The following is a 23,525-nucleotide window of genomic DNA, read 5'->3' on the forward strand; positions in this document are numbered from 1 at the left end:
CCATCAGTCGCTGGAGGCAGGAGACAGTTCCAGCAGGGAGCCAACCACAGGCACAGGGAGAACATGCAAACCCAGTCCCTTAAAATAGTACTATTTCTTTAAAAAGTAGCCAGTAACTTAAGAAGAGAGTTACCAACCCACCGTGCCACCTTACATTCACAGTAAAGTGTGTGAATTTCAGAAACTACCGCTGTAACTTCTCAGTAACTTTGAACCTCGTGCACCGCTGGCCCCGCTCTTTTCATCATGAAGAACTCCTTGTCTGATGTGAGCTCTTAGACGTGCGGCACAGTAGTTTACCAGCCCATTGTCATTCCCTATCCGTAATCCGGGATAAAAAAAACCTGTGGGACGCGGCGCGGTCTGGAGTCATTAGGTGTGTGCGTGGCTTACACAGACAGCCAGATAAACCAGATGCCTCGGGATGGCCAGGGGTCATCTCTCCGCGAGTGCACGCTGTTGTGATGTCCTTGTTTCTCTCTGCCTCCTCTTCGCCCCGCTTTCCTCTCCTCGCCCGTCTCCATCATCCCCTCGCCTGCTTTCCTTCCCTCCGTCTCTCCCCTGATTGCTCTGCACAGTCATCACAAACACAGAGGTCCGCGCCGGAGCTTAGCAGCCCGAGAACCTGTCAGCTGAAGGGAAGGAGGAGAGACAGACAGGGGAGTTGTCTGTGGCCCTAGGTTGAATGCCTGAGGGTGTACTACGTGTGGAGGGTAGTTAGTGCAGAAGGACACACCGCAGTCTGCAGGTGAATCCTCTCATTTTGGGAGACTTAATGCATCTGAATCATCACCTCTAGGGGGGAAGTGTTATGACTTTCCGTTACAGGAGGAACCTTGATATAAAATGCAGCAAAAAGTTGTGGGGTTTTTTTCTTCCCTCCCCTAAATACAGCAGGAGGGCCATGTATGAGGAATATATATTCTCTGAATGTCTTGCCGACCCTAAACATAATTGACTATTCCTTGTATTTTAGAGTGTGTTTCCAGCATTGAGCTTTACCCTCTGCAGTGAGTGCACAAGGCTTGAGGATGTTTACCTGGCATGGTGCCTGTTGTAGCTGCCCTCCTGTTGAGGGAAAGCAGGTCAGGCTATAGCTTTGTGTTTGTTTGTGCATGTGGGCATTTCCGCGCGTGTGTGTATTAGATGTTGGACGTCTTGTGTATATATATATATGTGTGTGTGTGTGAGAAAGGGATTGTTCTGATTCATGCATTTAGTATCTTTTATAAAACAATGTGTGTCAAGGCTTTGCTACTCTCTGTGGAAACGTATTCACGATGGTACTTTTGCCAATATACCTGCAAGAGTGGAACATCCCGAGACGTATCGCTGCTTAATTGCAAGTCAACACTGTAACGAGCGTACACGGGATCTTACTTTTGTGCACTTTATCAAAATAATGCCGCAATCCTGCTGCACAGAGAGCCATAAACAGCACAACTCTGCACCTCACAGTCAGAAACTCAAACAAATGTTCTTATCTTTAACCTAAACAGTTGTGTTTTTGGTCTTTCTCTTCAGCTGATTCACCAGTTCTGCAGCTTTTCTAAACACACGTAATGTCAGACAACTTTGTTGCTTCCTGCAGAAAGAAAATCAAGGCAGTACGTAAAGTGTGCTTGCAATACTTTGCAACACCCTGAGATGTGTTGCTGTTTAATTGCCCGTCAACAGTATAACATTAATCCTTTAATCAGTCAAAGATTCAAAGAGGACACAGAAGATCTTTCTTCAATCCGCTTCATCAAAGTAAGGCTGCAACGCGGCTTTTGAAATAGCCCCAAACAGGAAAACTTGACTGCCCGGCTGCCGGCAGATCGCTCTTTATGGTCACGTTTTGGTCAAATCTAGTCTAATGCCCACATTTTCAAGAGGTTGTGACTGTTCCAAAAACGCACACAGTTAAATTCTTCGATCAATTTATTGGGAAATAAGTGGGATACAACTCCGGGACCACTTCACTTCGTGTAGAATGGAATTCAAATCATCGCTCCTTTAATATACATTCTTGCTAAAATAGACTCATATCCATATTCCATTGTGATATACAGGATTAATTCAAAGAATTAAAAAAAAAGAATTACTAATATGCATATTATAAAAGAAATAAACCCTTGAGTATTCAAGGTTTTTGCAGAGGTCCAGAGTTTTGTCCATTTCCACCTTTAACCGTTATTTCTGTCCTCCCTCTTACACGGAGGTCAAGCAACTGTTGCAGCAGCCCCAGTTAAAGAAGAACGATGCAGTTAGTGGCAATCATGACCTGTAATCTGATTACCGGATTGATATTACACATTAAGAAACGATTGCGGCTTGATTGCCAGTCAATACGATCACGTCGACGCCTGCACGTGCTGTAATGTATCAGCACTGATTCAGAGTAATGCCTGTCTCTTCACCGTCTCCTGCGGTCTCGCGCAATTGTGCACAATCCTCATGAATAAAAGGAAGATAATGCACATTATCAAAGAGAACAATGTGGTGCAAGTAATTGGTTGATTAGTAAGTGTAACTAGACCGCCTAAATCGCAGCCGATGCACATTACATTACTGTGTTATATTGCAGCTTGATTGCCAATCAGCAGTGCAACATCAGTGGCTAAATATCAGCGCAGATCCCTCTTCTAATTAAAGAGACACACAAGGTCTTTTTTTAAAAATGTATTTATGTTTGACTTGTCTTCAACGTTACACAGCTTTGTTCTTCACTGTTATGTTTGTCTTCTTTTGCTAAACATATCCAGATAAATGTTCTCATAAGTCCTAATCAGAAGAATAACATGATGACTGGATGTGCTGTTAGTCGATGAACAGCCACAATTGCACACACAATTACAGAAAAACATTACACACACAAGTTTTTAAATCTTTTCTAGTCTTCAACGTTTTGAAAAACTAAAAGAGTTTACATAGTAACAACAGAAAGGCTGAAAAAGATGGAAGCGTCCCAGGCCATGACTTGGTGCTCTTGGTTGATTTTATAATGAAACCGTACAGAAAACAAAATGTTACAAAACATTAGCAACCATGAGTACATGCACGTTTATATGGACAGACGAGGAAGTTGGATTTCTGTTACAGGTGACTGTCAACTATAAAGCTACCAGGTCCCAGGAGAATATGGAGTAGGAGAAAACCTTATTATTGTCCATCTACTCATACATGTGTCAGTGAACTCCTAACTACGGCCGTGATGTGCATGTTCGTAGCAGCGTTTCAAGATGGTCCGTTTCCCACGCCTGTAAGCAATTTTTTAATTCACCAGTATCTTGTGACAGTCTCTAGAAATTGTTGGTATCATGGTTTAATTTAGAATATTTTTTTTTATTTATTAATTTTTTTACCATCCAGTTTTGAATACCTGCACGTTTGGCTGCCATCTTGTTTTCTGAACTGAATTTAGAAACTTTTTTTTTTTGCATCCAGCACACAGTGGGATCCTGTCAGCAGTGGGATTTGAACTTGGAGACATCAAACTCCCACCACTGAACCTACTGATGATGACTGTACTGGACAAAAATGTTGCCATCCTATCCCTACAGGAAGACAAAAATCATTGTGTGCTTGTAGTTTAGTCGTTTGTTTTACCCTTTTATCATTGTTTTTATTCTTTTTTCCTTTGCAGAAGAAGCCAAATGGTTGTTGTACAAAATTGCAACAAAAGGCTGATTGCACACTGCATGTCATCCAAGGAAGGAATGTAATCCAAGTAACCGCAATGTGAATGAGCGTGAAAGGTGAATTTGTTCCACCGATGATGCAGATCATCAAAGACGTAGGACCGATTCGGGGAGTAACGTAATTGTTTGATTAGTAACCAAAATGCGATTACTGAATTCAGGGCGCATTGCATTACAGTGTTGCAGACAAGTGTAATGTGATTGCAGCAGCTCTGTTTGTGTTTGAGGGGGTGGAGGGGCGGTGGGGTGGGATTAGACGCTGGATGTCGGTGTAACTGGACTCTCGGTTCAGCCCGGCTATCCATCTGCTCGCCCATCAATCTTGCCGTCTTCCATCCCCTCCGTTCATTTACTCAGCCGTCCATTTATCCGTCCTCACCGGTGGCCGGAGTGTCTTCGTGGCCCTGATAATCTGGACCAATTTCCTCTGCAATTTATTTCCCAGCCAACCACCCACCTGGTCAAGCAGCATCGGGCTTCTCAAGGTAGAGCCACTCATCCCAGCAAGCCCCCTTTTCCACCAATCACAGCCTCCTCTTTTTTTATTTTTTTTCCCCTTTTGTCTGTTTGTCTTTTGAAGTTCTCAAGTCAGCACAGGAGTAATGGAGTAACCTTTCCTCTTGTCTTTACAGTAATCTCTGACACCAGATCTGTTGTTTCCCTCCATCTTTGTTTCTTTATTTCTGTTTCTTCTTCCTCTCTGCCTCCCTCCATCCTGTCACGGCTCCTCAGTATTCTGCTGCTGTCTTGTGTGGAGTGATTTTGCCCAGACACGTCTGGCTCTGGGTAAAGTGCAGTCCCCAGAGAGTGTGCTCCGCAGCCCCCAGGTCGCCAGCACCATGAATACATTATGATCCCCATTTCCATCCTGTTGCCAAGGCAGCACTTTTTGAGCCGCAGGGCGATTAAGACGTGCACTGTCGATACCCTGATAGGAGCAGAAGTTGGATCTGGTAGCTGGCCTTTGATCAGATTGCATCCTCGCGCCTGCCACCGGTGGCTCCGGCGCTGCGAGACAAAGAGGGAGGGTCGTGCGGGCGCCTTTATTGGTCTGACGAGCTCACCTGCTGTACGCACCGCGCATCCGTCCTCCGCCGCCCCGCTTCATCCCTCTTTCCTGCCCGAAACCATTTCCCTCCCTTCTTCTCATTTCCGTCGCTCCTCCCCGCCAGAGCGGTTCAGCTAAGGCAGCGTTATACGCAGTCTCTCCTCCTGCTCTGTGATATTCTGCTCTGCTCACAAAGGAAGCAACTCCCTTACCTTTTATTGTTTCCCTTTTTTTTTTCTTTCTTTCTTTGGGGGGATGATGTATAAAACATGGTGCCTCAGGTAGAGGATGTTGGGTAGGAAGCCATGTCCCCCTAAATGGCCAGCCGTGTGCATGCGCCTAACACTTCACTGAGCAATCTGTCAACATGTCAGCAACACATGTTTTGTAAAAAGCCTCTGGTGGGAGCCAGGGGAAAAAAGGCACTCCTGCCAGACCAGAGAGGAAATGCTTTTTTCTCCTCTATGCAGTGGATTTTCTATTGCTGGTGCTCGGTCCCACGGGCCCCCCCCACCACCACCGCCCGCCCTCCCCCACACATACACCCGTTGTCTGCACTTCAGAAATTTGAACTGGGGACCCTCGAGGGGGTTTACTGGGAGGGTGGGGGTAGGCTGCAGGGAGGAAAGGAGGGGCTCCCTCTCTTTTTTTTTTTTTTTTTCTCAGAGCGTATGAAATTGTGAAGGTATATTGTGGCAGGTCCCCAAGCGGTCTTTTCTAATACCTGAGTTTCTGGCGAAGCTGGAAATTACCAGCGGCTCCCCCGAGGGACGGCTTTATCCACACCAGGAAGGGGAGCAGAACTCAGTGGGGAGGTTACTTAATGCATGGCTGAAATAAAAGAATTTCTGAGAGACAGAGGCTGAAAAGCTAGCTTTTTTTTTTCTTCTTCTTCTTCTCCAACCTCTCCCCCTCCTCCCGTTCTCTCTCTCCCTCTCTCTCTCTCTCTCTCTCTCTCTCTCTCTCTCTCTCTTCCTTCCCCTGTAGTATAGTTTACTACTCTCTGCCTTCTCTTGAAGGGTTCTAGTTTAATAAACTTTCAGAGGATCCTGCTGGTGCAGACAGCTAGACAAATACCCTTGTGTGTTCTCTTTTGTCGGAGATACAGCTTTTTGTTATGTTCTTGCAAATTTGATTTCTCCCTCTGTCTTTCGTTTTCTCCGCCGCCCTCTGTCTCTCTCCCGCTCTGCATTTGTCTTCATCTCCCATGTCCTCCTCTGGCTTTCTGTCTCCCTCTTTGATTCACACACACACATACACACACACACACACGCACACACACACACACACACACACACACACACACACACACACACACACACACACACACAGTCAAACTCCGTCTCTTGTGGTTGAGTTTATTGTTTGGTCTGTCTCCTCGCTCTCCCCCTCTGTGCTCCCTTTTGTTTTCTGTATGTTTTGTTGTATTGTGCACAGAGGCTGAGATGCAGATAGAATGCAGACAGTTTGCCCTGGGTGAGGAGTGCGCACAAGCGCTCTCCGCGTCTACTTAGCGCAACGCGCTCGCCTATTTACACATGACCGAATGCACAGAACTCGCCGGCATGCCAGCGTTACCTCTTCCTTTGGTAATCAACACCTGTATCCAATATCTATGGATCATTAACCTTGCCGTGCTGATAACCTCAGAGCAAGATAAAAAATCTCATCCATGTATGAAATGCTCGGCTCTCTCTGCTTCCTCCTCCCCTCTGCTGTTGGTAAATAATTCAACCTTTTCCCCCGTAACAAGTGCTGGCCTTAATAGGGAGCGGTACCTGTAGTCGGGATAAACAAGGCAGCCGGCCTCACCGGTGAAACAGAGGGATTTGGGCTTCATGAGGGCAGAAGGAATAAGTCGTTTCCTTCTGAAAGGCAGAGTAGACTGGCTGACATTAATTAAACCCTATAGGATAAAGGTTATCTGAGGCCCGGCAAAGCAGGAGACCGTGCGCGTGGGATGTTACGTCCGCCGAATCCTAATCAAGACCCGGTAATAACATGTGTAGTGTGATATGTGCGGCATGTTTGTGATATTATTCTGTGTCTGTGGGAGATATCGACTCTTAAGAATTGACGCGTCATTCAATAGAGACGATGTTTGACCTTCCGATGTCGGCGAGCGGTGCTCAGAAAGTACGAACCGCCTCCGCTACATCTTGTTCAACATATTCCTAAAAATAGAGACGGGAGCCGATTTCTGGAGACTTCCACATGTTTGGGAAACAGAACGTTGCCCACTGCGCCTCGTCCACGAAGATGCTCCCATGGTGCACCTGTGACTGAGGCACCTGACCCGAGCTTCAGCATGGCACTCGGGTGCCAGGGCTCATGTTTTACAAATTACCCAGGGGGCTGTGCACCACCTCCCGTGCCCATATTTTCTCCCCCGCTGTATGCATAGTGTATGGGATTATATTCCCCGAATCCATCTCCTCCCTCTCAGACAATGAGGAGTCGCAGAGCTCAGCGCCACCTCTCAAACCCCCGAATGCAAAGAGAAATACAAATGAACGATGAAGGAGGAGGAGGAGGAGGAGGACGGAGCTGCCTCACCTGTTGGCTTGTTCTGTTTGTGCTGGACATGCACCGGTTAGAGAAAGAACAGTTACCCTCCTTCCTGGTGCCTGGCATGTACAAGAGCGAGTGACGTATTATGTTCATCAAAAAGTTGCATCACCTCTTTCCCCTGCTGTAGAAGCACAATAGTTTTAATAATTCATTTGTGATTTTTGCAAAGCATTAGTTCAATTGTAATTGTCAGGTTTGACACACCATGTCTGCAAGATGAATTCAGGTAGAAAACATGCGTTTTACTGGTTTTCGTTTTCATGCTAATTTCAATGCACAAACAAGCTCGGCAAATATTAGACACAACGATAGTGAGAATATTCTGGCTTTGGGACCAATCGTCACTCGTTAATGACAAGCCGCGACCCAAATCAAGAATAATCTTTCTATTAAAGCAGGATGCAACAGTATGCCAGTGTAACACACATGATGACATTCAGAAGAACATATTCCTCTTTTGTGCTGAATTAACTGCCTTTTAATTAAGCTGGAAAATCTTAGATCGCTTCAGCCTTTTTTATCGGACTGTTTTTTTTTTTGCACAAATATGAAATAAAATGCGCTTCTCCATGCTCGATTAGCATAGCTTAACTATGATTCTTCTTCTAGAGGCTGTCAACCCCACATTAAAAGAGGTTATTGCCACCTAATATTATCACTGAAATCCAACGTCTGGTATCATGAGCTTTAAACTTATCTGAACCCACACAGAACTGAAGTGTTCTTTCCAAAGTGCCAGTAAATTAAAATAAATGTTTCATAGTTCTTTGAAAAAAAAAACAGGAAAACCATGAAGTTTTATGAATTCATAACAAAAAAATCCAGAAGTTTGGCTACCCTGATGAATATTGTTCAATCTCTGTCAGTTTATGCCAGTTTGTGGGACTAAAATTCTAACTGGATGAATGCTAATTTCCGCTATCACACACTTTACAATATCATTAACAAGCTGATGAACGACTGCAAATCGAGACTACTGGAGCGCCTAAAACGTACTCAATAGATGTAAGTCTGGATTTAAACTGCTTTTGTTGATTGGCTAAGTTTGCTAACTTGTGCAGGCGATTCAAGTAAATACTTTGCGAGCAGAGTTTAAAGGCTCAAAGCGAGACGTCGCAAACAGGTGTTTTGATGCTAACAGGTGACAATACTATGCTAACAACAGGCTTACAGTCATTTACAGTTTGCTTCGTTCACTCTTCAAACATGATTTACTTTTACACTAATCAAACTGCAACTCATGAGTATGGCTTTTTTTTTTAACTGAGTAAACTTATGTTAATCATCCCTTTGTGGAAATAACGTTTTCTTGCATTTATACACAGCTACATGAAGGCATTTCAGGGGGTCAAGAGCCTTACTCAGGGACTCACTGTGTTGGCCTATCCGCTGTAGGATTTGAACCTGCAAACTCTCAACTCCAGGTCTGCTTTTTCTGCCTCTAGGTCACCACTGTCTCTATAGCGCCAGCCCAGTCATTCATAGAAGCTTCTGATCCATAGTCAGACACATTATCCTTTGTGTTTTTTCAACAATAAATTAGCTTGAGCTTTGTTGGATATATTGGGTCTCTTTTGTTTGTCCTGTGATTGGCTGCACCTGTCCAGCTCACCCAACATTAAACTGGATATCAAAGCTGGGTGGATAAAAGGCATCAAATATGATGGAAAAACAAAACTTTAGTGCAGAAGCCTAATCTAAAAAACATCTTTTTGTCTTTTTGTGACGAATGCCCCAGAGATGCTAATTGGAAGGTAGCATGCGATTCCTGATCAGATCTCCGGTGACGAATGAAATATCTCATAAATGACATTGTCATCCTGTTAGTCGACACAGTTCCAGACGTATCGCTCCTGAAACCACTGTGTTACACACACACTTTTTTTCTTAGCTACCCTCCTGGGGGTCAAAACTTTGAGACATGGCCTCTACTTGGAGCTCCACCGACGACTTTCAGTCTGTGGAGACGCTTCCTGTTGGTTAGTTCAGTTGTTGTGTGATGTGTCGATGGTAATCAGAGAGCATCTCTTCCTCCCTGACCGGCCAACTTATTTGCATGCCAAATTTAATTAAAGGTCACCTTATTGATAATGCCCCCCCCTGATATTTAAAATAGCCAAGAAAGCCAGCGTATGAGTGACACGGTTTTATTACCCGCTCATGAGTCGACATCGCCGTGCGACAACGGCTCCTCCACACCAACAGTAAAATAGTCTTCTCCTCTCGTGCGCTGATAACGGCTGATGTCCTCTCATCTACAACGGCTCCGTGAAAAGTAATTAGCTGATATGGATGTTGCTGTCAGTGATAACTGATATTGGGGGACTATTACATTCACTCTCCTCAATGATCATCCTTGAAATGAGTTCATCACAGGAACTGTGCGTTCAGATGAGACAAAAGATTATCCGAGTTGGGAAGGAAAGCTCCTGATTGCTGCAGGAGGTTTGAATATTGTTACGAGTGTACCAGAAAAAGTACAAATATCCACAAAAAAAGTTATGTTTTTTTCCTTAATACATCACAGGACTGGCATATAATTTTCTGTTTATTTGCTTAATTTTGCTCCTAATGCAGAAATGAGATTCAGCTGGGAGGTTTGTTTGGTCCGTGTTAGGATAGCTGAAAATAGTTTAATTGTTTTAAATAATGTTCAGTAGTATTTTCTGGCTTTTTAAGTTAATTAAATAAATCAAATCTGCGCTATTTTGTAAATGGAGTTACCAGAACTTAATTTTCACAATTTCAATTTCAACAAAAGCAACATCAGTGATAAATGGTGCTTATTATTTATGTTATAATACATGTCTGTTTGAATGATTTACTCTATAATCTGGATGTCAGCTGAAGATGTGAAAAAAGATAAGGATTGATGAAGCATTTATCCAGTAAACAGGAGTTTATTGTATTAGTAACACCAGGACAAAAGCTTTCGCTTATGCTATAGCTAACTGTTGACCAAGTGGTTGATGGGAAAGAGACAACAGCTCTGTAACTCATATACATTTTTCTTGTAAATTAAAAGCACCAAACCCACTGAAGACGCAAGAACAGCGTTCAGAAAAGGAAGTTTCCTGCTATCTCAGCTAGCTAATTCGGAATACTGCTAGTGTAGCTACAGGCTAATGCTAATGTACCCCAAAGTAATTCTCTGCTAATTCCTTGCAGTCAGGCAGCTTTTTAAGAGTTAGTGAAGTTACATTAGCTTTATTATTTTTTTGAAAGCTGTTCCTCGTCAAAAGTTGAAGGCAGTGAGTTGAGCTCTGCTAGCTTATCGTGTGTTTACCGTGAAGTCACACCAAGATTCCCTGCTGGGGGAGACATAAATAGCCTCCCAGGTGGTGCTGTGGAACTAAGTAAATGGCTACTCCGCCAAGAAGTGCGGGCCTATGTAAATGGTGAGAGGAAGAGGTGGAGGAGGAGGAGGAGAGCAAGACAAACCTTAATAATCTTTTTGGGATTTTCTTTTTTTCTACAGTGGCCCTGAAAGTTTCCCAGCAAGTACGTCAGCGTGAAAACTTTGAGCAAAAAACAATCCGGGGGAAAGTTTTTTTTTTTTTTTTTTTTTTAGATTTTTTTTTCAGCTGATAAATAGATAAACAGGAATAAATCAATGTGAAGTGATGGATGAATAAGTAAAATGCCCCGTAGTCATTTGTCTGCTTGTATTCAGGCCTCATAATCCACCCCGGTTCTGCAAATGAAGATGAGGGCAGCAAAGAAACTGCTTCATCCAAAGAGGTGTGTGTGTGTGTGTGTGTTTTTTTTTTGTGTGTGTGTATGTTTTATGCTATTAAAAATGAAGATGAGCTGCTTGGATACCAACAGAGAGAGGTGAAAAAAAAAATTCAACAATAGAAGGGAAACAAAGCAAACCCTTAAATCTGTCTACCATTTGCGCTCACATACTGTACACACATGTCGTGAGTATTCTGGCACAGTTACCGGGCCGGGGAAGTGCTGGTCCGGGGCCGGGCCCATCCTCCAGAGACTCCCCCCGCCTCCCCCCGCCTCCCCCTCCCTCCTCTCCCCCCTTCCTGTGCAGTCTGTGGACACAGTCTGAGGCGACAAGGTTGCACAACAGCTCACAAATAAAGCCAGAAGAAAAAAAACCTTCACTTTACATAAAACACACAGTCTGTCATTAGAAATCTGTTTAAGGAGAAAAAATAATTAGAAGGACTGTGATAATTGTGTCAAGGGGGGAGAGAGAGAGAGAGGCAGATCAGACGAATCTATGGGAAGAAGCGGAAAATCTTGCCACGGCTTTGTTACTTTGCTGTGGGTTGATTTCGACATTGATCCACCCTTCCATCTGTCATCCTTTTCTCCTCCACTCTTCCTCTCTTTTCCGTCTCCTTCCTGCGCCGCGTTTCTTGGATTGGAGATCGGAGGAGCCTTCTGGCTTCAACGGAGAAGGGATGAAGATGTTTATTCATCTGGAGGGTATTAGAGCCATGATTAAGGAGGGGAGGGAGTAGCGAGGGCTGATGCGACGTCTGCATTGCTCGTTCGTGGGCCGCCCGCGGGATCCCGGCCAACACGCCAGGAAAACAAGCAATGAAGAAGAATGAAAAGAAGAAGGAGGAGGAAAAAAAAAACTTGTAGTGAAATCGGATTCTCTCGGGAATGGACAGAAGTTTAAATTTTAGCTTGTCTTCGCTCTCGCTCCCTGTCCTCGCTGCTAAGCTAATTATTAATGAATGCGGTTTCTGTTGAACCTTGAAGAGGTGTCAGCGCTGCAGCCGCTGAGGGTTAAGAAATCTTGACATTTAAGACAGGGATGCATGAAAATACACCGTCTTGCTTGAGTTGATGCTTGTTTTTCTTCCCCTCCCGCCCGCCTTTTTCTCCACGATGCATGTTTTCTTCTCCCTCCTGGGCTGTCTCCAGTTGTTTTACCACTGACAAGCCGGACTGCTATTGAGGAGATATCAAACGAAGCCACAGTGTGTTAATCAGGCCAACCACAGGTCGCGGGTCAGGGGGCGGGGCTTATCTTCAGGCGGCAGCTCACTTGCCAGTGCTGTCAGTTCAGTAATCACATTACACTTAAGAATCAGATCATTATGTCAAACCTGGGGCCGCATACTGACTTTGAATCGTTGTATAATAAGCAGATCAACCAGTTTACATTTCATTCCATCACGGCCATCTGAACCTGAGTTACCGGAAAATAACATTTAAGTTTTATTTAATCCTCCATGTCCATATACAAACACAACATATAGTCCACAAAATACGATACTGGAAATCCATTTCGATGAATTCCAGCGTCAGTTTGTGATGGTTTGGAGGAGCTTTGCTGTTGGAGCTGCTTGTTTTCCTTGGGAGGGTGAATTTAAGTTATTGTGTTACGGAGCAATGCATTCTGGGTGTTAAAGGATAATCCATACTGAGCGTCAGGGCTGCACGATATCAGGTGAACACGCAATCGTCTTATTGAGTAATACAATATCAATTCTTTTAAGTTTGTTTTGTGTTTCACTCACCTCTGTCTAAGATGTAATCAATGACCGCAGCGCGCCATCTGATTGGTCAAATATTTACATGTTCAGAAAGGAGTTTGTGTTGGAATCATAAGAAAAGCAACAATTGGAGGCCATTTTAACTGAAAGTCATGATGCTAGTTACATTTGACAAAAAAGTTAAGACAGGTGTGTGTGTGTATGTGTATGTGTGTGTGTGTTCCCCTTCCTGCTTTGCAGAGAGCAAAATGCAGTGAAGAAATCAGATGTTTCCCAGTGTTTTAGCTGCATTTGGAAAACTAACTGCTCTCTTTTCAGCAATCACACTGTCCCTGTCTCGCTTAAGCAAGATATTAACGTGCTTGGCTTCACTTACTGATCACACGTGCACACTGTAGGTCAAATGTTCGCACCATTAGTCAGTGTTTTTGGATGGCGTGATGGAGAAAGCAAGACTGTACAAATAGTGTGAACCCTGTTTTATTGCAAAAAAAATGCACGAAATCAAGATATCAGTGATGTAATCCGAAAAGTGTATTGGTGTGTGAAGGAAAAGTTGGGACATCGTCTGTTTCCCCACCGTGCTGCTTTACAAATTAAAACCTAATGGCGGAGTGGGAGTCCTGTTTGTGTGGTTTTCTTCCTGGTTTGCGGGGAGAAAAACGAGGTGATGAAATCAGACTTTTTATGGGCATTTGGCAAGCTAACTGCCCTTTTTAAAAATATTCCCAGTGCGCCGCAACGTAGATCCAAGTGTCTGAAGTTACACTTAAAAAGTGAGATATTTCTTACTTGAAGTCTCGCCCAAGTTTTATGGGTCACTGTGAGGTAGTTTGATTAAAAAGAATTAGGGCCTATTTTCCGAACTCACTCAGTGCTGTGTCGGGTCTCCGGTAATGGATAGCGTCTCCTGAAAGTTGCCGAGCAAACCCGATTTTAATGAAGCCACCGCACAGTAACTCAGCATATTTCTGTATGCACGGCCATTTTTTGTGTGTGTGTGTGTGCATGAGTGCCGAGCTTGATCACATAAATCACATTTCTGTGAGCAACTAAAAATGAGAGGAAAAATAAAGAGGGACGAGTCTCGTGCGGTGAAGTGTCGGTGGTGGTCTGAGAGCGGAGCGGCGCAGCAGAGTGCAGCAGCATCTCGAGCTGAACGTCCACTGGGTCCTGCGCCTGGTCTGCCGCAGTGTTGAGGGAACAACACACACACACACACACACACACACACACACACACACACACACGGAGGCACCCCTGCCTATTGAAGCCCAGCCCAGTCCCGTCCCGTCCCGCCTGGCCCAGCGCTCCCTCGGAGGCAGTGCAGTGAGGCAGGCGGTGAAGGGGGCGTGCTGGGGGACAGATTGTCGTCCTCCTCGCTCCCTCTGGGAGGCTCACCGTGGCCGCGGCTCCGGCCAAGACCCCCGAGGAACAGCCTCCTTCCTGTTTGTGCTGAGGTGTCCACCTGAAGTGGTCAGCCGTCGCCGCCCCCCCCCCTTCTCGGCACACCATTGCCATGGACACACACACGCACAGCTCCGACATCCCCAAAGCTGTTGGTTTCTTTGGATCCACACACTCCACATATGTTGCAGACAGCACAGAAAAAGTGACCCACCTACACAGTGCAAAACAGTCAATTCAACACAACTAGAGTGAAATTTATTGTATTTCTCTTGTACTGCATTTATTATTACAGTTAACATTTCAGTGCCGTATAAGTACAACTATTTCAGCTCCACATATTAACACATGATCATTATTCCTATAGGCTACATCTAAAAGCCATTGAAAAACTCTATGATCAGGTTTTTAATGATACCCAGAGTCATATATAGGTGTTTTTATAGGATCTGTGCATTTTGTGCAAAAGCATAGAAAATAAAGTAAATAGACTACATTTGTAATGAAGTTATGCTGAGATGCATTTTTTCTGTTTTTAAAGGAGATTTGAGCAACTTCTTGGCCCATCCAATAAGCCTGTGTATTCTCACTATTCACAACTATTTTCTCAAGTTTTTAGATACTTATTTGGGCCTGTATTTTGGCTCAGATGACTTTGTTGTGTGTCTTTAAGCAGGACATGGAGAACATTTGAGGTTTTGATGCTGTTTTCCATATAAAAACTACAATAAACATGTGTCTGACTTCAACATGTGATGTGAAATGTAACACAGAAACCCAGATTTTAGAAAAATGTTTCAGCTAAATTGAGACATTTATTGATTTGTTTAAGTAATTATGAGAATCATTACATTAATCCAGCCAATCCCAGCTGTTTTTAAATGTTCAAATCACCAGCCCCCTCAGCTTCTCAATAATAAACCCAAAACCTGAACAGTGTGGCTACGTTAGCATTAGCATCAGTCTCCCCAGTAAGGGTGAGTGAGCTAGCTAGCTACCTGTTTCTAATCTTTTGGATTTCTTTCTTTCCTTTTTTTTTCTATTCAGGTAGATGTTATAAAAAGGTGCTTTGGGTTGAGTCTTAATGTGAAGTGCGAGGGACCCCGGTTTGAATCCCAGTTGGGGCAGGAAGTCATAAAAAGACATAAAATGCAGCAGCTGCATACACAATTTACCTTGTAGAAGGAATGCGTTCATACATTTTTGGACTAAAACAAGGAAAAAAGGCGATAACGTTCAGGTTTTTAAGATAAAGTTGGATTTATATGAGATCTTCTCATCATGATCACTGAATAGAATCAACTTTTGAAATTTTTTTGTCAACTAATATAAAATATAAAATATGAAACATTTTGAGAAATGATTGAGCTCTAAATGTTGTGATTAAATGGTTAATAATGATTTATTTTTGATTTTCTAAGTATATGTGGTGTCACAGAGCCGATATGAGAAGTGTTTTTGCTTCCAGTTTTTAATATTTCCAAGTAAAATTGAGCTGAAACAATAAAACACCAATGTTAGCCATGGAGCCCACCCACTGCTCTCTGAATAATAACCTGTTATGAACCCCCAATTCACCTTTTTTTGAATAATGGTGTAATTAAACATCTCCCATTTCTTGTCCTCTCATTAATTTCTTTCTTTTTGGGGAAAAAAAATAGACTTAATATTGAAAGCCGGAAAGTGAAATACTCTTGACAGTTTAATTTCTTGTTAACTGTGTGTGTGTGTGTGTGTGTGTGTGTGTGTGTGTGTGTGTGTGTGTGTGTGTGTGTGTGTGTGTGTGTGTGTGTGTGTGTGTGTGTGTGTGTTTTGTCTTCCCTTACCAGCCCAAACACACATCAAACCTCACACAGAGCCAAAAAACAATATAAAGTCGGGTTTGTTTTATATTATTTAACCATCAAGCTCTTTATTTCAATAATTATTAAGTTTTAGGGTACAGCGTTTCAGAAAGGTTTCATGGAAATGCTGTAGTTGGCATGTCAGACCATTAGTTGATGTGAACCTGTCTGCTCCTTTCCTCTGTCCTTCCTGGTATCGGTTCACTTAGTGTCTGCGTGGGAGAAATGTTCTCCACGTATGCAGATGATGTTGTAGAAAATAGTTAAAGTCCCATCTCTTGATGGTCATCGCAGCATAGCTTTTATTCACATGACTATGTACATCTGGCTAAAGTGGAAGGGGGATGAAAGACACTCAATATGTGTCCTGACTGAACACACTGAGGAGTCCTGTCGACCTCGATGACCTGGTTTATTGAGAAACGTCTTACGCAGCAGTTTGTCACCTCCGACGTGCTTCCAGGCTTCAAACGCAGCGCGTATCGACTGAAACGCGATCCTCACTTTCACAGGAAAACACAGAGCCAGATACCTCACGCGCCACAAACATCCTGTGTCCATTATTACCATTTGTATCGATTTCACCAGGCATGGTGGAGTCGCGGTTTGTGAGACGATCCCTGGTTCATTTCCAGGTTGTGAGTTTGTCTGTGGGTCAGCCTCCGAGGAGGTACACCATCATAGGTAATAACCACCTGCTGAAAATAATGTTGGAGTGATTTGTCTTATTAAGTAGAGAGGGGCATGGCCTAGATTAGTTTGACAGTTCATGAGAACAGGCGGAGACATTAAGCCAAAGCACTTTTGCATCTTCGGAGGGGGCGGAGCTTAGAAATGGAAAAATTAGTTTTGGATGCAGGATTTGGATTCGCCCCTCAATCTTCGGATCATGATGTTTTCTATGAAGAGGAAATAATTTCATGTTTAATTATACGAATTTGGCACAGAAGTAAATGACTGCAGAGTCCTGCAAACTCTGAGAATGTTTTTGGTTTTTTTTCACAGGAAACTGTGTTTTGACCCTTTGTTTTACTAATCCGGGAGTATGTAAGCCACACTCCTTAGTATGTCACTTTCACAAAGGAATTAGACTCGGTTTCTCTGCTTTCACGGGAAGACGTCGCACATCTTTGCAATAAGTGACGAATTCCCAGTCTTAAATGTGTCTCAGCATCACAGAGCGGAGGGAGGGGAAAAAGCCGAGTAAAGGATGACTGGCCGCCCTACTTTTCTTCCTGTGGCCTTCCATTTGTCTAACTTTCCTGGGGTGCCGCTGGGGCCGCTGTGATTTCTGGGACAGTGACCAAGTGCTCCTGTCTGAGCTGGGGGACGTGGGTAATGTGGACAAAGTAGTTGACAGTTTGCTGCTTCCCCCATGGTTGAAAGACAGAGCCATGAGGGCCAGAATAATGGACACTCAGACCACAGAGACAGGACGGCGCTTCATGTTCCAGCTCCGTGTGTGTGTGTGTGTGTGTGTGTGTGTGTGTGTGTGTGTGTGTGTGTGTGTGTGTGTGTGTGTGTGTGTGTGTGTGTGTGTGTGTGTGAAAAATCAGAAGTAAATAAAAAATTGTATTTGTTTTTAATTCAATGCCAAACTGCAATACTTTACAACAGAACAACTACCTTGTCAAAGAAACAAACACTGGATTGGATAAAATGACTGAAAGGGCTTGAAACGGCTCAAATGATTAAAATCACTGGAAAAGGTCGACATTTAGAACAGGCCAAGAAGCTGACAGTCAAAGGCCACAAGAGTCCGAACAGCTAAAATGGGTTAAAATTGCAAAAATGGCAAAAAGAAAAGATCAGTGAAATAATTAAAAGGATAGGAAAAGCTAAAAAAAAAGAAAAAGAAAAAAAGTGCTTGAATTCAAAGAGGTGGCTAAAAATGTACAGATAAAGCATAAAAACAACTAAATCAGTTAAACTTGAAAGAAATCACAAAAAAAGAGAGAAAAAGCGTTCAAAATGGTTAAAGGAGCCAAAACTCTTTAAAGAGTTGAAATAACTTCAATAAGTTAAGTAGCTAAAAACAAAGCTGAAGAGCTCAAATTTACTAATAGAAAAAAATTAAAACTGTAAAGACGTCAAGACAGTAGAATCCACAAAAAAAAAATGGCTAGAAAAAAAAGCAAAAACCACTAAAACCGTTGAATTGTCTTTATATTACATTGATAGTAATGAACGTTATGAGATATTTTAACAGTTTTTAAGATGAAATTTGTGGTGAAGAGGCAGAATCGTCTCTTTCGGTGGTGAACGTGACAGGGCTTCGTGCTCGCGGCAGAGAACGGTGGGACGGTTTTCCCGCCGGCCAGGCTCCGGTGGTCCGCGGACTGGCTTTGATTGATCTGTAGCAGAGGGGGGAGAGGGACCTGACATTTCTCACTGATGTGTAAAAACATATTGTGTTTGCTCAGAAAAAAAGAGAATACACACACGAACAGTCCGGTGTGTGAGGCTGAGCAGTGCAGGCTGTAAATACATGCTCCTTTAAATCTACACCTCCTTCAAGAAATCAGCCATTTTTTAAAAAAAATTGCTAAGTATCACTTTGGCTTGTTGCCGCAGTGATAACAACTTGGCCACCTGGATCTAGTTAGGCTTTTTTGTTTTACCCATTTTACTCTTCTGTTGTTGTTGTTGTTGAAGCTCTTTTTTTACATTCATCTGATTTTTAATGTTTTTTTGTTATTGTTTTAACCGTTTTGACATTTGTTTGATTTTCGCATTATTCTCTGTAGGCAGCAAAACTTGTGTCTTGCCAAAATCTGACCTTTCTGTGTTCATTAAACGATCAATCTTTCTTCAGTGAAGAAACATTTATTTTAGTATATTAAACATAATTTGGGAGGGTTTTAGCTTTCATATGAGCCATTTCTAACACCAGTGGACTAATTCAAAATCTGATCATAAGCTGTTGTTTCTATTAAAATGGATAAGTGTCGAGACTTTTGTCACAGACTGTAGCTCTAGCTATCTTGATTGTTTCAGACATTTAGAATTTTTTTTTTAATGATTTAGCTGTTTCTGAGCCATTTGCACTGTTTTTACATTCTCTCATAGTTTCTTTTCTTCTTTGTTTTTCACTTGTAGACATTTTTGTTTTGTTCTAGCTTCGTTTGTCCAATCACCGAAGAGGTCCGCATTTGTACGAGGGGCTTTTTGGCGCTCTGAAAAACTTCCAGATATTGAAGGTTGAAGTTATTAGAGACAAAAAGGTTACAATACTCACTTATTGAATATTTTCAGAGAATTCTGCAGCCATAAAATCAAACTAAATCCAGGTGTTCCTAATGTAATTTCAATCATAGGTGATTTGCTTGTGTTATACTCAAATATGATTTGACAGGATTTGAATTTTTTTTTTCAACCATTTTTAAAAAAATCTTTTTTTTTTTTGCAGCGTGCTTCTGCTGATTTGTGTGTTAATCAAGTTGCATTGCTGCAGGAAGGAGAAAAAGGGAAAGTCATGTCTGGCCACCTGGCACTTTTGTTGACAGCCGCTGGGAATTATCAGTGTTTCATTTTGACTGGATTTGATGTCTTAAAACGGGGATGTAGCGGGACTACTGTGAGTAAAGCCCGGCGCTGGGCCTCTTCCAACCGCTCCGTGTCCTCCGAGCTCTCCGTCCCGAATCAGCCAGTGATTTGTTCATCTGACTGGAATTAGTCCCACAAAAAGAAGCCCTCCTCCTCCTCCTCCTCCTCCTCCTCCTCCTCCTCCTCCTCCTCCTCCTCCTCCTCCTCCTCCTCCTCCTCCTCCTCCTCCTCCTCCTCCTCCTTCCTCCTCCTTCCTCCTCCTGCATCCTCGCCCCCGCCTCTCTGCTGGATAACGTAAGACTTTCTTTGGCCACCTCCCTCCATCAAATCTTAAGCGATGGTGTCACAAACAGGGCCGTACATGATAGCGTGTTGTTCAGACACACGCTGCTATTTGGGCATCAGAAGAGGGAAAGTGTGGAGATGACACGCGGGCCGTCTCACGGGAGCGGCTCACTACTTTTTCCCAGTAACTGTAAAAAAAAAAAAAAAAAAAAGAGAGAGAGAGAGAGAGATGGAAAAAAAAAAGCACATCCCCTCTCTGAATATGAAGTGGGGTCACGGTGTTACATCAGACAAGTTGTCAGCTTTTTGTTTATTCAATGAATCCCCAATCCCCGACGTGCCACAAATACGCTCGCACAAACACATCTCTTATGACAACCACTACGTACAGATCTCTGAAGATAAGGTTTGCTTTTTTTTTTTTTTTTTGGCGGACTGAAAGCATGACCGCGCTTTGCCGGGGCTGGAATGGCTTTTGAACAAAGTGGAGCTGCGCTATAGAAGCGGCAGATGAGTGATAGCCGAAACACTTTTCTGATAAGATAAGGTCCTGGACCTGGATAAGAGTTTGGCTTCCCAAATAGAGGAGGCGCGCTCTGTGTCGCTGTCGGCCCGTGATAAGCCGTGGTGAACCGCTTCCAGCACCTCACACGCGCAGGCAGCCAGGTATTCCCAAAGCAGCAGCGCCCCCCATTCCCCACCCCCCCCCATCTCCCCCCCAGCAGCGTCGATTACCACATTCAAACAAAAGAAGCACAGTGTCACCATTGTCTCCTCATAAGTCAGCATGTACGTTATGTTGATAAAGACATGGCACGGAGATGATTGCAAATTGAATTTTAGGTTTATTTTGACTGCAGGTCGTCATTAGCATTTCACGGATTAGCGCACGTTAGCTTCAGAATGAACATTGGCATGTTTAAGAACACTTTTAAATGGAAATTTGGCATTTTGTTGGATATTAACCTTTCGAAAACACCGTGAATGTAGATTTTTATGTTACTCTGACTGCAGGTCGTTTCTTTAAGTGATAAAACCAAATCGCTTTGGCCTAAACTTGCTGCTTTTACAACGAGAGTTACAATTTTTGGCACATAAGAAACCTTCCCTAATATCAAAGATGCTGCTCTGCTAATCAACTTATGCTTCAGTTTTGCAGTGCAGTTTACACTACAACGGACGTCAGTGAGATAATATCAAATTAATTGTATTTTACAATCCCACAGATGTTTCTGGCATTGCCTTATTTACGGTTGTAATTTTTGAGTTATTGATTTTATGCTACAGCAATATTACAAAAGAACTCTTGTCCAATATGGTTAATTGGACTTTCTACTTTTCTAATGTCTAAACTGCATGATTAAAACCCTTCTTCAGAGGTTTTACTAGCTGTGTCACCGTGCACAGACCCCAGCCGTACCTGCTCCCAGCGTTAGGGCTCATGTTTGAACAGGCGTATTTACTCTGAGAAGGGGAGCTATAAATGAACATGGAGGAAGCGGCGCACAAAGGCTTGCTCAGAGCGGCTGAGAGGAAAGCCAGAGCTGAAATCTTGCTGCTTCAAAATGTGCAAAAGAACACAAAAAAAAGGTGCTAATTCCAATCAAATCGCTCATGTAGGTGATTGAACTTTCCATGCAAAGCTTCACTCTTCTGTGCGGATGTGACAGTGGCACTTTTCATGAGGCCCCCCCCCTGCAGGGGCGCTCCGAACGAGGTTGTTTTGTTCCGTATTGGGGACGTTTAAAGAAGAAAGCTGGGAGAGAAGAGCGGGTGGGGGGTGGGGGTGGGGGTGGGGCTGAGGCAGAACTCCCAGAGAGGGACAGGCCTTAAGATGGAGGTCTTCCTCCCAGGACGTGACAGGCTGTTGGCTGGAGGATGCTCAGGAAGGCCTTGGCAGACCAACAAAGACAGCCCTTCAGCTGCAGGGTGTAGTTTTTCAGGCCCCAGCATCCCCTTTGGCAGCGGCACAGAGAGTGCTGGCGTGCACAGGCCCCCGGCCCGAGAGACGGGGAAGTAAGGCCCGTTCTTTTATTTACTCAGGCTGCTGTGCCGAAGCCTGGGCATTTCTTGTCTGGGTGAAGGAGGGAAAAAACAAGTCTCTCTCGAGGTCTCCCGAGGAGGACTGCTCTTTCATCTGCGCTTGTTCACACACTTGTTTGGGCCGTCGTGAGTGTGTGTGTTGCATGTGTCCATGCTATGTGTGCACGTGGATGTGTTTGTGGATGCGTGCCGGTCAGTTTACGCGTGTGTCTGTGTGTGTCGTGATGGATTGAGAGTGAAACTCCACAACACAGCAGTTTTAGCTCACCAGTGAAACCAGTGAGACTAATCACAGCAGCTTTTGCTTGAATTTAGGAAGATTTCAAACTGGGGTTCCTTCAAATGTTGAGTTAACACTTCATTACCACTCATTGAAATATTTGCAAATTGAAAATTTCCTATCATTGAAGGATTACATAACTTTTGGGATTTTTTTTAAGACAATAGCACTATATTTAATTTTTATCCCAATTTGCTAAGATCCTTTATAACACCTATTAAATTATACATTAGTGCAGGAAGTTGTAATTTCAGTTTGTGTGTGTTCACAGCTGCTTTAATGAGAACAATCCCTGTTTCATACTTGCTTTGGTCCAGGGATGCCAAACATAAGGCCCTTGGACCAAAACTGGCCCACAAGCGGCTCGAATCAGGCCCGGGCAACAAAGCAATGTATAAAAATATTTCAGAGAAAACATGGCATCATGTCTGTCTTGATTTCCTTATCCTCACCGTGAAGAGATTGGAGTTGGACGCGCTAGTGGAGGACATCTTTCAATCTGAGCCTGACCCCAAATAAATCTGAGTTTAGTCCAAAAACAAAAAGATTAGTGATCGATCAAGATTTGAGGGAAGAAGACAGAAAATACATCCTAATAAAGTCCTTGAATACAAGTTGTGGGGGTGCAGCTGGACAAACGCCTCAAACAAGAAAATGACCACATATGATGGTCACTCGCTTGATAAAGGTTTGATATCTTGACATGTGTTGCGTCTGTTGGATAAGCATAAGATTGTGACTGTGGAAAAAAAAATCATATTTGAAGTCAAAAAAAGAAAATCAAATTTCTGAGTAAGTTTTGCTCGACATACTTGGTTTCATTTGTATGAACTCATTAAACTTGATATTTTAGTTTCACTTTCCCTTTTTTTTTAAACTGAGGAAGACTCATGACTGATGTCCTCACAATTTTTCCAAAGCAAACATCTTCTTCTGTCTGTCTGACAGGATCAACTCCGATCGCACTGTTATTCTCTTCCGTTGCCCTTAAGAAACTTTTTGAATTTCCACGATACCAAAACTAAAGATTTTCTTTCTGAAAATGTAACTGGAGTAACGCTTGCAACTCCCACGTGTCCCCCACAGATATGGTTTTATGTATGTGTGTTATTAGAGCAGAGCACTAAATAAATAATATATGGCAAGTAAACAAACCGCAGAGATAAAATGAGGTTGTCCTGACAGCTCAGTGATGTCTCAAGGCAAAGACATCCTCATTTAAGACAGTAGAATTTCATTTAGCCTTGTACACAGGCCCATTTATTTGTTTGTTTTATACTATTGTCTCCAAGCCAATATGTTTGACTGTAAGGCATTGGCTGGGGTCATTCTTCTTGCACTGTCTTCTTC

General features: G+C 43.2%; 1 protein-coding gene across 7 annotated transcripts in view; it reads left to right on the forward strand.

The window, feature by feature from the left end:
- Positions 1–23,525, forward strand: part of znf521 (zinc finger protein 521) — a 126,157-nt gene that overhangs the window by 32,779 nt on the left and 69,853 nt on the right. The gene's annotated exons all lie outside the window — the stretch shown is intronic.

Source organism: Salarias fasciatus, chromosome 18, assembly GCF_902148845.1.
Source record: "Salarias fasciatus chromosome 18, fSalaFa1.1, whole genome shotgun sequence".
Lineage (NCBI taxonomy): Eukaryota > Metazoa > Chordata > Actinopteri > Blenniiformes > Blenniidae > Salarias > Salarias fasciatus.